Here is a 12,079-nt window from a genome sequence, read left to right on the forward strand (position 1 = left end):
CCTTCTTGAAGAATGTCCAGCCTTCCTGGACCCCTTTGACCTTCAGGACTGTCTCCCAAGGGACTCTCTCAACCAGTGACCGGAAGTCCATGATAGCAGTTTTGCTGACCCCTCTCCTTACTTCGCTCGCAATTGAGAATTCTATCGTGTCATGGTCACTACGCCCAAGATGGCCTCCGACCACCACATCTCTCACCAGTCCTTCTCTGTAAACAGCAGGTCAAGCAAGGCACCTCCCCTGGTGGGCTCACTCACCAGCTGCATCAGGAAGTTATCCTCCACACACTCCAGGAACCTCCCAGACTGTTTCCTCTCTGCAGTGTTGTAGTTCCAGCAGATGTCAAAATGTTTAGTAAACATAAACTCATTTGAGGCTAAGTTCTGTGCATTTGTATTTATTACTACTTGCAAAATATACCCCAAAAACATTTATAAGCAGAAGTGAGTGTGCAACTGTGGACCATCTTTAAGAAAATAAAGGCCCTGAACCAGTACAGAAATTTCCAGTCAAGAAAATCAAAACAGGAGGAAACCCTTTTCTGACACATACCAAGAACTGAAGAGTACGAATCTCAATAAAATTAGTAAAAAATTAAACCAAAAATTTTTAACATTTATTACTGCAATGTCATGACCATGGACAAGAATTCTAGTGTCCTACATGCCATCACAGACTAAAAACATTTCTCTGCCCTTGAATCCATGAGTCCATACAGGGTTATTTCTTCAGTCCACTGCTGCCTCTTGTCTTTCCCTACAATTCTGCAGTACATTTTTTCTTTCAGTCAAGTTACTAGGCAATTAATATTCTGAAAATCTGCTCTATACATTCTTATATTAATATAAGAATTAGTTACAGCATCCCAAAGTAGCTTAGCTTGCAATCTATTCAAATATTCTGATGGGTTTTCAGATGAAAGAGTTGGAGACTTTATTATTTTTACATTTTGAAAACATCCAGTGTATTTCTCATAAAGATAGTAAGTTGTCAGTTGAAGGCTGATTTACTTGTTTGTTTGTTCAGCTAGGGGAGAGAAACTGTACAGGTTTCCCACCCCGCTCTGCTTATAAACTCTGGCTCAGAAGTCCATCATCCAAGAGAACATGCTTTGGCCTTTCCACCGAAACATTAAACAAAGACATCAAGTAACTGCAGTGGCGATTGCCTTACTTCTGCAGAAAGCTAAGGACAAGAGCTAAATTACATTTTAGCTGCCACCTTTCAGTCTCTGTTGACCATGGGCTAGATCTGAATGGTTAATCTAGACAGATGGCACTGCAGATAGGAACCATCTATTTTCCATACAACAAAGAAAAATTTCTACCCAAATCTACTTAACATGACATAAATCACTAAGGAGTTTACTGTTTGTACAACAGCACTCATTTTCCTTCTAGTTTAATTAAGCAAGGAAATTAAATACCTTGCAATGCAGATATTACCCTCCCTCAATAGTCTACAAGGATGGCTTGAACACGGAACAGCTTAACCCCTTGGGTAATGCACAGTCAATTTCTATTAAAAGGAAAGAGTTTGTTAGAGTCTCAAAAAGCAGGAATAGCTCCCACATTTGCTGGACTACATCCTCCTGGTGATATACATGCTATTCTAGTAGTCATTTGTCCACCCCCATCTCTACTGCTGTCAACACTGATGCCAAGTGCCCAGCATTGTGTTGTATGGCTTAGCTCAGAGAGATTTGAGCTGCTGCTGTCCATCATCTGTTCCCTCTCCTCCTACAAACTCAGAAGTGAAGGAGAAAGAGAAACTTCCTGCCAGCATCCATTTTCAGACTTCAGAGGAATGAAATCTGAAAATATCCAAAGCAGCTACAATGCTTCTTTCTGCCCTACCCTTTGTCTTCTGTATCTTCTGATTTTAGAGGATTTCCTTTCTGTCACAGCTGGGACCTATTCAGTCCTCTACAGGACTTAGGAAAGGAGAAGGGGAATAAATACATAGTTTCATAAAACCTTGATCTTCCCCTTCCACCCACAGGCTCTATGTGAAGCACTGTCTTAGTGCAAATATTTTTGTAAGACACAATTGAATTTGGAGAAAGTATATTGCCTTAAACCCTGGGGGCCATATAGTTCCAGAGCTGAAAGGTCAGCATAGCAGCACTAATGCAAGATGTATAAACAAGGCAGCCTACTTATATAATGAACTCTATCACTTCTGACCTTCAAATGTGAACTCAGGCTGTACAGTCATACCAATAAAACACTCTACAACTTAAATGATGAAGTTATTGCCTTAACTGGATGTTGTCTTGGACTCTCATCCACTGGAGGGTGGGGGAGTACAGTACATTGCATATGGTTCCCTGACGGTTGCATCAATGTTTACCAAAAAGTATTGGCATCTGTAAAACAGAAGATTACCTGTGCAATTCTAAAGAAAGAACTTCAAAGCATGAATTAGACATAAGTACTGTAACAAACACAGAGCAAATATGACACACAACTATGTCCTCAACTATGTATACAGAATATTTGTGATAAATCCATAGATATAAGTATATGAACAAGATCCAGTTTAATAAGATGAGATATGAATGAAGATAAGATTCTCTCTGTACTTCAATACTGTGTTATATATGTATTAGAATTATGACAGTTTTTTTTTTTAATACTGCAACTTCTGCAGAGGTTAGAAGAAACTATCTTATTATTCAGATAACTTCTGACTCAGGTCAGAACTTCCTCATCTTCAAACATTAAATATCTTCAGCTAATGTTGAAAGTTTCTATGCGACCCTTTTACTTCTAAAACCAGGAGAAATATAATAATGGCGTTGCTTTACTAGAACAATAAAAAAAGAGTGCAGAAAATGGTAATCTTTTAGCCTGTCTGATGGAATGACAAGAACTGCATTGCTGCCATTAGTTCCACAAATCAGGATCAAATCAATCAATGCTTAAGCAGCAAAAAGGAGACAATTATTTTCAATAAGTTATAAACATAAAATAAAAGAGAAAAAAATTTAAAAGGGCTTAAAACTAAAGTTCTGTGAAATCAGCATTAAAGCTAAAAGGTGAAATAACATTCTCTTGTCAGAAAAATTTTAATATACTTTTTCCCCTATTTTTCTATTATTTTTAAAATGTACAAGTAGGGGGAAGTGATAAAAACAACAGATGACAGATGTCTTCTGCCACGTGTCAAGTCAAATGAAATCTATGCTCTAAAATATACTTCAGCCACAAATACTGATGGCTAAATAGTGACCTGCTGTCATACACATCTCTAGAACAATCATGCTTGAGACATTCTGACAAAACTACTTCCCACCTACATATGCTATCTGAACACATTTGCACCAGTTCAGACTGTGTTGCTAGAACTAAGATCAATAGTATTATAAAAACTGGAAACATCTGCTTAGAAATCATCATCAAGTCCTCCGAAATCAGACTCTGCTCCTCAGCAGTATTTTGACAGTCAGCATCAAATATTTTTAGCTGAAGTCATCTTCAAAATCACAGCTAATACAGCATTTTAGGCATGTATAAGCACACACAGAAATGTAAATAAGAAACTATGCTCTAATCATTAAGAGCATTTAAGAAATGCCAAATGGCTTTAAAATTTGAACACCCTCAAGTTCTCTGATAGCTTGTCTATTCAAGTTCACCTTCATCTTTGCATTTGTTTTATCGAAGCCCTGCACTGTTTTGCTCAAAGCTTAAGACAAGGAAAGACAAAGAAAAAATACGCAAAAGTTAAAACAAACAAATACCCAAGGCCTGGGAGTGACATTTCTCAACAAGCAATGGCAATTATTAAAGTATCCAGAGAAAGGCTACGTTGTTAAATATTGTTATATAGTGGAGAGGGGGAAGAGGGGTTTTACAGACAAGATGCTCCTGGCTAGCCATTATTTGCCTTGGTAATCTCTTACATTGGTATAAGTAAGAGTCAGTACTAAAATCTCTCATGAAGATGCAATAACAAGTAATGCTGATTCCATAATGGATATTTCACTCTCTGAAAGTTTTACTCTGCTTGCATCAAGTTCTAGCTATTTCTCATGTTTAAGCATTTTCTAGAACACTCACAGAAAAGAAAAATAAAAAAAAAGTAGGAAACACAAAACACCTCATGAAGAACCATGATCAAATATATTGTGAATATTAATTTTTGGGGTTTTATGTTTTCAAAAAGATATCTGCAGCAGGTTTGTATATCTAACATTTCGGCTCCCTTAAAAAGTTACCTTCTAGAGACGAAGATCTTTACTGATACGTAGGCCTTACTGGAAAAGCAAAAAATAATTCCTTGTTACTGAGAAGTCTGTAAAAAATGCTAAAAGGTGTGCAGATCTTCTGCATACAATGGGCTAAAGACAGACTAACTCCAGAAATAAGGCAAATAAAATTAAAAGAAATATCCAAGGGATTAATTTGATGAATAATACATCAGAAGGATAATACATTATCACCATCGCTAATGTTAGAGCGTATTACCAATGACTGGGCATAATATTCTGCTATATTAGTTAAAATTATTGTGGGTTAAGAACTAAACCCCAGTAATTCTTACCATTAGGCTAAAACAATAATAATTTCCATTTAAAAACCACATTTGTCAAGGCTTCCTTTTCTTTCAGCCTCTTCAATTCTGAACCATTAAGTGCTGCAGCTTTTTCCCCAAGCAACTGAATTAGAGACAACTCGTACGTGCTCTTCTTACCACATGACTCTGCAGAACCTCCTGCGTTCATTTAGCTCCACTTTCAGTTCCAAAAGAGTCTTAATAGGCTCACAAGAGGCTCATCTGTGCTTGTGGAATGGGTGCCCAGGACAGAGTGGGGAATCCCAAATGCCAAATATGGATTAGCAGACATCAGATTAGCAAATTCAGACAGGCACTGATCTCTAAATTGCATTAAAAATATACATACTAGCATGCAAAAACGGAGCCAGAAAAAGCCTTTGGCACAAGCAACAGTAATTGAGATACTAACAAATTCCATGTTATTATTCCGAAATCCTCAGTAGCAGTAAACATCCGCATATCAATCTGTTTTTCCCAACTGCTGCAGTATAAAAATCACAATTTGAGTTGTGCACTTTACCAGTGTTAAAACAGGGTGGTAAAAATCCCACTGGCCCGCCTGCAGGCACCCTGAAATTTCTCTCAATGTTTGCACACTGGCCTTTTGCTGTGATCCCACAACAAGAAGGAGGTTCTGAGTGTGCACTACAACATGATGGAAACCAGGTAGGACAACTGTGCATGGATCAACAGCAAACCATTCCTCCAGTCATCAAGCAGGAAAAGGGCAGGGAGACTCCTCCCTCCATTGCTCCATTTGTAGAGGACATGACAGATCCACAATATCAGAAATGAAAACCAAAAACATCCCTTAAAGCCAAAAGGCCTTCCTGATTTGAGGGTTTCACCAAAGAGACAGGGCTGCTGCATCAGTTACAAATCTGGAGCTCCTACTTGCATGAGCCCCTGCCAAACTTAATTTGTCTGTTTTGTATGAAATGTACAAATGATACAGTAACAGTTACTGAAACAGCTCTGAATGAATCATCAGGTACAGTAAACACCATTTAGAAAGCCCCCATCAAAGCATCTTGGTAATACTGCAAGTTTTGGGAGCTGCAAACACAGAACTAGACTACCCCTAGACTTGCACAATCTGCTGCTCTCTGGATCCTTCAAAATCATCCAGAAAAGGAAGAAAGGAGGGGCAAGACACAAAAAGTGGCACAGAAAGCAGCTCCTTTCCTTTGCCTTTATTTTTCCCTCTTACACAACTGTTTTGTACCATAGGGATTGGAAAGCAATAGCAGATCTGTAGCCTCTCCTCAAGCTCCTCATATGCAGTCTGGCTTCTCGAAAAGTCTTGGCATTTCACTGCATACACAGCATAACACACTGGCCACTCCCCACAGTGCTCTGAAGAACAGCCTACAGTTCCTTATGAAAACGAGAGACGAGATAACATGCACAAACCAATTTTGGACATGACTCAGAAGCCAAAAAAAGCGCAAACCTTTCACTACCTTCTTTATTGACTACATTTCATTGGTCACGGCAGCACAAAAACCAAGCAGGAGCCTTGTCATGCTGTTTCCACTGGACATCAAATATAGCTTCCAGCAAGCTATATTGTTCTGAAGAGTTTCCTTCTGATATTTTGTCCTGCTAATTTTTCTTAATAGATTGCTGCTGTTTTTTAATCATCGGAATCTAGCTATTCTTTACTGTTAGATAGACTTGGCAAATAACAGAATATATGATGGGTCATCTAAATATAAACAAATGGATAAAATACCCCACTTGTCACTCTGTTCCCTTAATATAGTTGTGACAACTGTACACTTAACAACAGAATTCATCTATTCAATGTTTTCAAACTATCACTGTAATACATGGTAGCATCTCATTCTATAGGTCCTTAACCCACTTAAAAATGACCCCAGACTTCGTGGCTGGGAAAGGCACAAAGAGAAATTGCACCAGGCAAAACATACTAAGCAAACACAAAAGTCTATCCAGGCTTTCCCTAAATTTCAGAATAAATTTTACTTCTGTAAAAATACTCAGAAGTTTGAAATTTCCCTTCCCTCCCCTCTGAGCCCACCATGTACTCTTTTATAACACATTTGATCTGCCAAGAGAGGTTTACGTAAGCATTTTTAGCTGTATTCATCTCTAGTGTTCATCTCCAGTCTACAAGTCTTACAGCAGGGCTAAGATTTCAAAGCACATAAAAGCTGGCAGACATGAGACATTATTTCACAATCAGTATTTTTTAATGTTGCAGATTTATCTATAGTATTTACAATGAGCTTTCTATTTTGCCACGTAAGTGCTCAATTTTTTTTTTTTAAAGGAAACGTAGAGGGTACACACACAGGAACACCTTGCGCTGCCGCCTACAATGTGGATGTAATCATCTGATGAGGATACTAGGTTTATTCAGCTAAGTCAGGATTTGAAGATACAGAAGTTTAAATGGCAAAGCCTGCATGTGGAACAGCTACTGATTAGTAGATTTAATAGATTACTGTTGTTTTTTAATCACCTGAATCTAGCTATTCTTTGCTGTTGGATAGACTTGGCAAATAAGTATATTTGAGAGAAAGAATAACCTATTTAACTCAGAAGACCAGTAAGATCAAAATAGCGCAAGTTTATACACAACAAGGAACGAAACTGGGCACTACAGACCTGTCAGCCTGACCTCTGTACCAGGGAAGATCATGGAGCAGTTCGTCTTGAGAGTGCTCACAGGGCATCTGCAGGACAACAAAGGGATCAGGCCCAGCCAGCATGCATTCATGAAAGGCAGGTCCTGCTTGATGAACCTGATTGCCTTCTGTGACCAGGCGACCTGTCTAGTGGATGAGGGAAAGACTGTGGACGTTGTCTACCTGGACTTTAGTAAAGCCTTTGACAGCGTCTCCCACAGCATTCTCCTGGAGAAACTGGCAGCTCGTGGCTTGGACTGGTTTACTCTTCGCTGGGTGAGGAATTGGCTGGATGGCCGAGCCCAGAGAGTTGTGGTGAACGGCGTTAAATCCAGCTGGCGGCCGGTCACAAGCGGTGTTCCCCAGGGCTCGGTTCTGGGGCCGGTCTTGTCCGATATCATTATTGATGATCTGGATGAGGGGATCGAGTGCTCCCTCAGTAAGTTTGCAGATGATACCAAGCTGGGCGGGAGTGTTGATCTGCTGGAGGGTAGGAGGGCTCTGCAGAGGGATCTGGACAGGCTGGATCGATGGGCAGAGGCCAACTATATGAGGTTTAATAAGGCCAAGTGCCGGGTCCTGCACTTGGGTCACAACAACCCCATGCAACGCTACAGGCTTCGGGAGGAGTGGCTGGAGAGCTGGGGGTGCAAAGGTTGAATATGAGCTGGCGGAAAGGGACCTGGGGGTGCTGGTTGACAGCTGGCTGAATATGAGCCGGCAGTGTGCCCAGGTGGCCAAGAAGGCCACCAGCATCCTGGCCTGTATCAGAAATCGTGTGGCTGGCAGGAGTAGGGAAGTGATTGTGCCCCTGTACTCGGCCCTGGTGAGGCCGCACCTTGAATACTGTGTTCGGTTTTGGGCCCCTCACTACAAGAAGGATGCTGAGGTGCTGGAGCGTGTCCAGAGAAGGGCAATGAAGCTGGTGAGGGGTCTGGAGCACAAGTCTTACGAGGAGCGGCTGAGGGAACTGGGGTTGTTTAGTCTGGAGAAGAGGAGGCTGAGGGGAGACCTTATCGCTCTCTACAACTACCTGAAAGGGGGTTGTGGCGATGAGGGTGTTGGTCTTTTCTCCCAAGGAACTAATGATAGGACGAGAGGAAATGGCCTCAAGTTGCGCCAGGGGAGGTTTAGATTAGATATTAGGAAAAATTTCTTCACAGAGCGGGTGGTCAAGCATTGGAACAGGCTGCGTAGGGAGGTGGTGGAGTCACCATCTCTGGATGTGTTCAAAAAACGTGTGGATGTGGCGCTTCAGGACATGGTTTAGGGGACACAGTGGCACTGGATTAATGGTTAGACTTGATGATCTTAAAGGTCCTTTCCAACCTTAGCGATTCTGTGATTCTGTGAAAAACTTTGGGGAAAAAGGCTACTTTTTTTGCACAAATACACAGGAAAACAAGCTATACTAGAATTTAAATTCTGAATTTAGCAGACGTGTCTCCTTTTTTATGAAGTTGGTTAATCTTCCTAGTAATTTTCTTGTAAAACAGATTAATTCTCTTGGAGAATGCATACAGTTGCAAAATTTTTAACAACTCCCACACCAACATATAGAACTGCTACAAAATGCTGTCACCCTTCCGCATCCACCACTATTCAGCTCAGGATCTCTACTTCTCTTTCTTTTCTAGACCAGCTGCATTATTTTCCCAGAGCATTACGTGCTCTTCACTCCACAGAAAGACAGATGTGGCATGTGTCATCCAGACAAATTCCTTCTCCCCTTCAGAAATAATGCTCTAGCCTGCATTACCTTCCAATAAGATAACTGCCTAGGTCAAGTTTCCTATGTTCAAAAAAACCTATCAAGTCCCTGTTTGTGATCTGAAGATCAAAAATTCTGGCTGCCTTAATATTCCTGAAAGTCTGTAAAACAGACAAAAATATATCTGTTCTTATTGTAGCAGATCACTGTGGCTTGCTATTACTGAAAATGCCAGTTGAAGCTATACTTGAACCTTTGCCCCAGCTATTTCTTTTCTTCTTTCTGTATGCTGATAAGCAACACAGGCAGTATTGGATAGGGTAACCTGCAATTTCAAAAGGGCAGACTAGCTGATTTTTTTCCAGACCTAAAACTATTTTAGAGGTACTGTCCAAGGGTATCATCATTTATGTGTACTGTGAACCCCACTGAGGGTAGTAAGTGGAGTTACAATGGGGAAGAGAGAGAGAGGTCAGAGACCCATACCTCAAACCAAAAGAGACTCTTCTACTGTAAAGGTATGAAACATTTCTCCCTGTGGAGCAAGAACACGAAAGGCTCTATCATGTTCCAAGTCCACCAGTCAGCACCCTACTAGCTCGGAGAAAATTAACACTAGGCTGAAATAGCTTTATACCCTCTTAACATATCCATGTCATACATAATTAATACCAAAGCATCTTATACAAGCACCATAATTTTATTAGCTTACATAATTTAGGTAGCACTAAAGAAAAAGCCCACATACATGAAACCCCCACATATAGATACAACAAAATTTTCTGACTTGTACTCCCTTTATCCTTCTCTAACCCTAGAAGACACCGTCCTATTATTTCTGTGTAGAAAATAAAACCCAACAGCCCCAATGGCATTCATCCTTTGCTTAATTAGCATTGTGCTTCCCTGATCAATAGAAAAAAAGAACGTAATTGTGACTGTGGTAAGAAGTGACAAAGAAGAAATGACAGTGAAAGCACCTGAACTACAACATGTTTATAGAGGGCTTGGAGCTATGGAACAAAGTCATAACAAAACACAGTAGCTGTGAATAAATCTATAAACTGAACAGACATTAAAAAAATCAAATAAATAGTTTGCAATGAAAATAGCAATCAGATAACAAAAAACCAATAATCAGAGTTAACTTTCATTACTTTGTATTCAACTGGGGGTTTGATTCTTAATCTACTGAGTTTCCTGGGATAGAATCACCTACTCACTCAGCACAAAGGACATAAGGTCATATCATGAGCAACCTGTAGCACTGTCACTTGCCAGAACTTTAAACAATTGGGTAGATGCCCACAAATCCAGCTCCATTACATTAGCAACTTTGGGTAAATTATCAGAAATTTTGGTGTGAAGATGACAAAATAAACAAAATTACCAGATAATTAGTCTAAATTCTACATAGGTAACATACATAACTTCTGTGAAGCATAACTGGTTGACATCTTAGAAATTATTAATAAAATAAGTATTAGATTTCTGCACTAATTTCTCCTCCTGTTGCTTAGTCCATAGATTAGAGGCATCTCCATGTTCTGCCATCTGCTCAACATTGTTCTATGCTTTGCAAATGTTAGGACTCTCACCTAAATACTGCTTTGCTTCCATTTAATTCTTTTACTTACTCCAGCCTTTTTTTGTATAAAAAGGTCAGGAAAAGAAGCTTTTCCTGAAGAAGGACTGAAGAACTTTCCTGAAGGACATTTTCTCCTTTCCGAAGGCCTAGTGGCATCTACTGAACCTATGATGCTTCAGGGGCCTAATACTCCATTTGCGGAGTATTCTCAAAGCCTGATTAAGTCTACAAGAGCCGGCACGCAAAGTACAGTGCAAGACTAAGCCCAGAGGGAGGCTGGTTTAAAGATGCCTGACATATTTACAATGTTTTTTACCGGTTACCTGTGCATGGAGATAAAGTAATAGTAAAAAGACAGAAGAAAAGAACTGACAAGGATAAAGTAAGTATCTTCAAGAGCCAGATAGAGGAAAAAAATCTTAGCTTTTTCACAAACTGGGATCTCAACAAAATATCATATTACCCGGAATTATATTTATTAAGGGCCTCTCCCAGAACCTAAAGCTCCTCTAGGAATAAAATTTAGGCCTCTTCCATCTCAGCCAAACCAACCTTACTTAGCAATAACACCTAACCAACATGTACAGGATGAACAAGGGAAAGATGATTCACCATGCCAAGAGGCACACACAATTTTGTGTTCCTGCAAACGCTACTCAAAAGCTACACATCACTATCATGATTTTGAGTACTGTGGTATTGGCTTTTGGGTAGAATAAGTTCCTTATTTATGAGTATCCACAATCCTAGTGTTAATGAGAAAAACCTGTAATGAAATTGCACCTCATCCCTAATCAGCACCACATCAAAAAATGTGATTACAATTAGAAATGGATCAAAATCACAAACAGAAACTGACTTTTTATTGGGTCAGGCATGTTACACCCACATGGCTCTAGCCTGTTTCAGAGATCAGCTGTGACAGAAGTAACAGAAAGCCAGATCTAGACTGAGAAGCTTGCAAATACCAGGAAGGCTGAGATTCTGTAGGTCCATTTCTTATAAATAAATAGCTTCACAGGCACTGCTCCAACATTCACTCCTCTCTGTAGCTGCAGACAGCTAAGATGTGGAATAACACATGTAAACTCTGTGACTCAAGCCATTTGTCTCTATCCCTCTTCTATATCCAGAATAGGAGCTTAATAGGTCAGGGGCAAATGATTTTACTGGGATTTCTGAACTCTAGTCATTTCTGCAGATCTTTCAAAGTGATGGGAACAGAGTGTGTCTAATCTGTGTAATATGTATATTTACCAAATAAACTTCAAGTTTTAAATCTTGAAAAAAGTTAGCATACTCTGAGCATGCAATACTTAAAACATGCTGGACCTGGGACAAAAATTTAGCATACAGTTTGGTAATTAACCATCATATATAGGACAACAAATACTGGCAGATTTTTCTAATGTGAGATAATTCTAGTTCTTATTCATAATACCACATTTTAATGCATGATGTTTTGTGTGTCTGGGCTCTAGGAAAGATCACCATGTAGTTTTACATACAAGCTATTCTGATATTTGAATATTACACCTAAAGCAACACTTGAAGGATATAATCAA

At 39.7% G+C, this 12,079-nt stretch overlaps 1 protein-coding gene across 1 annotated transcript in view; it reads right to left on the reverse strand.

The window, feature by feature from the left end:
* The window catches only part of BANK1 (B cell scaffold protein with ankyrin repeats 1), a gene marked incomplete at both ends in the record, with an annotated part of 148,696 nt that overhangs the window by 56,474 nt on the left and 80,143 nt on the right, over positions 1-12,079 (reverse strand). The window lies entirely within an intron of this gene.

The sequence above is a fragment of the Phaethon aethereus genome, assembly GCF_964289735.1.
Source record: "Phaethon aethereus genome assembly, chromosome: 4".
NCBI lineage: Eukaryota > Metazoa > Chordata > Aves > Phaethontiformes > Phaethontidae > Phaethon > Phaethon aethereus.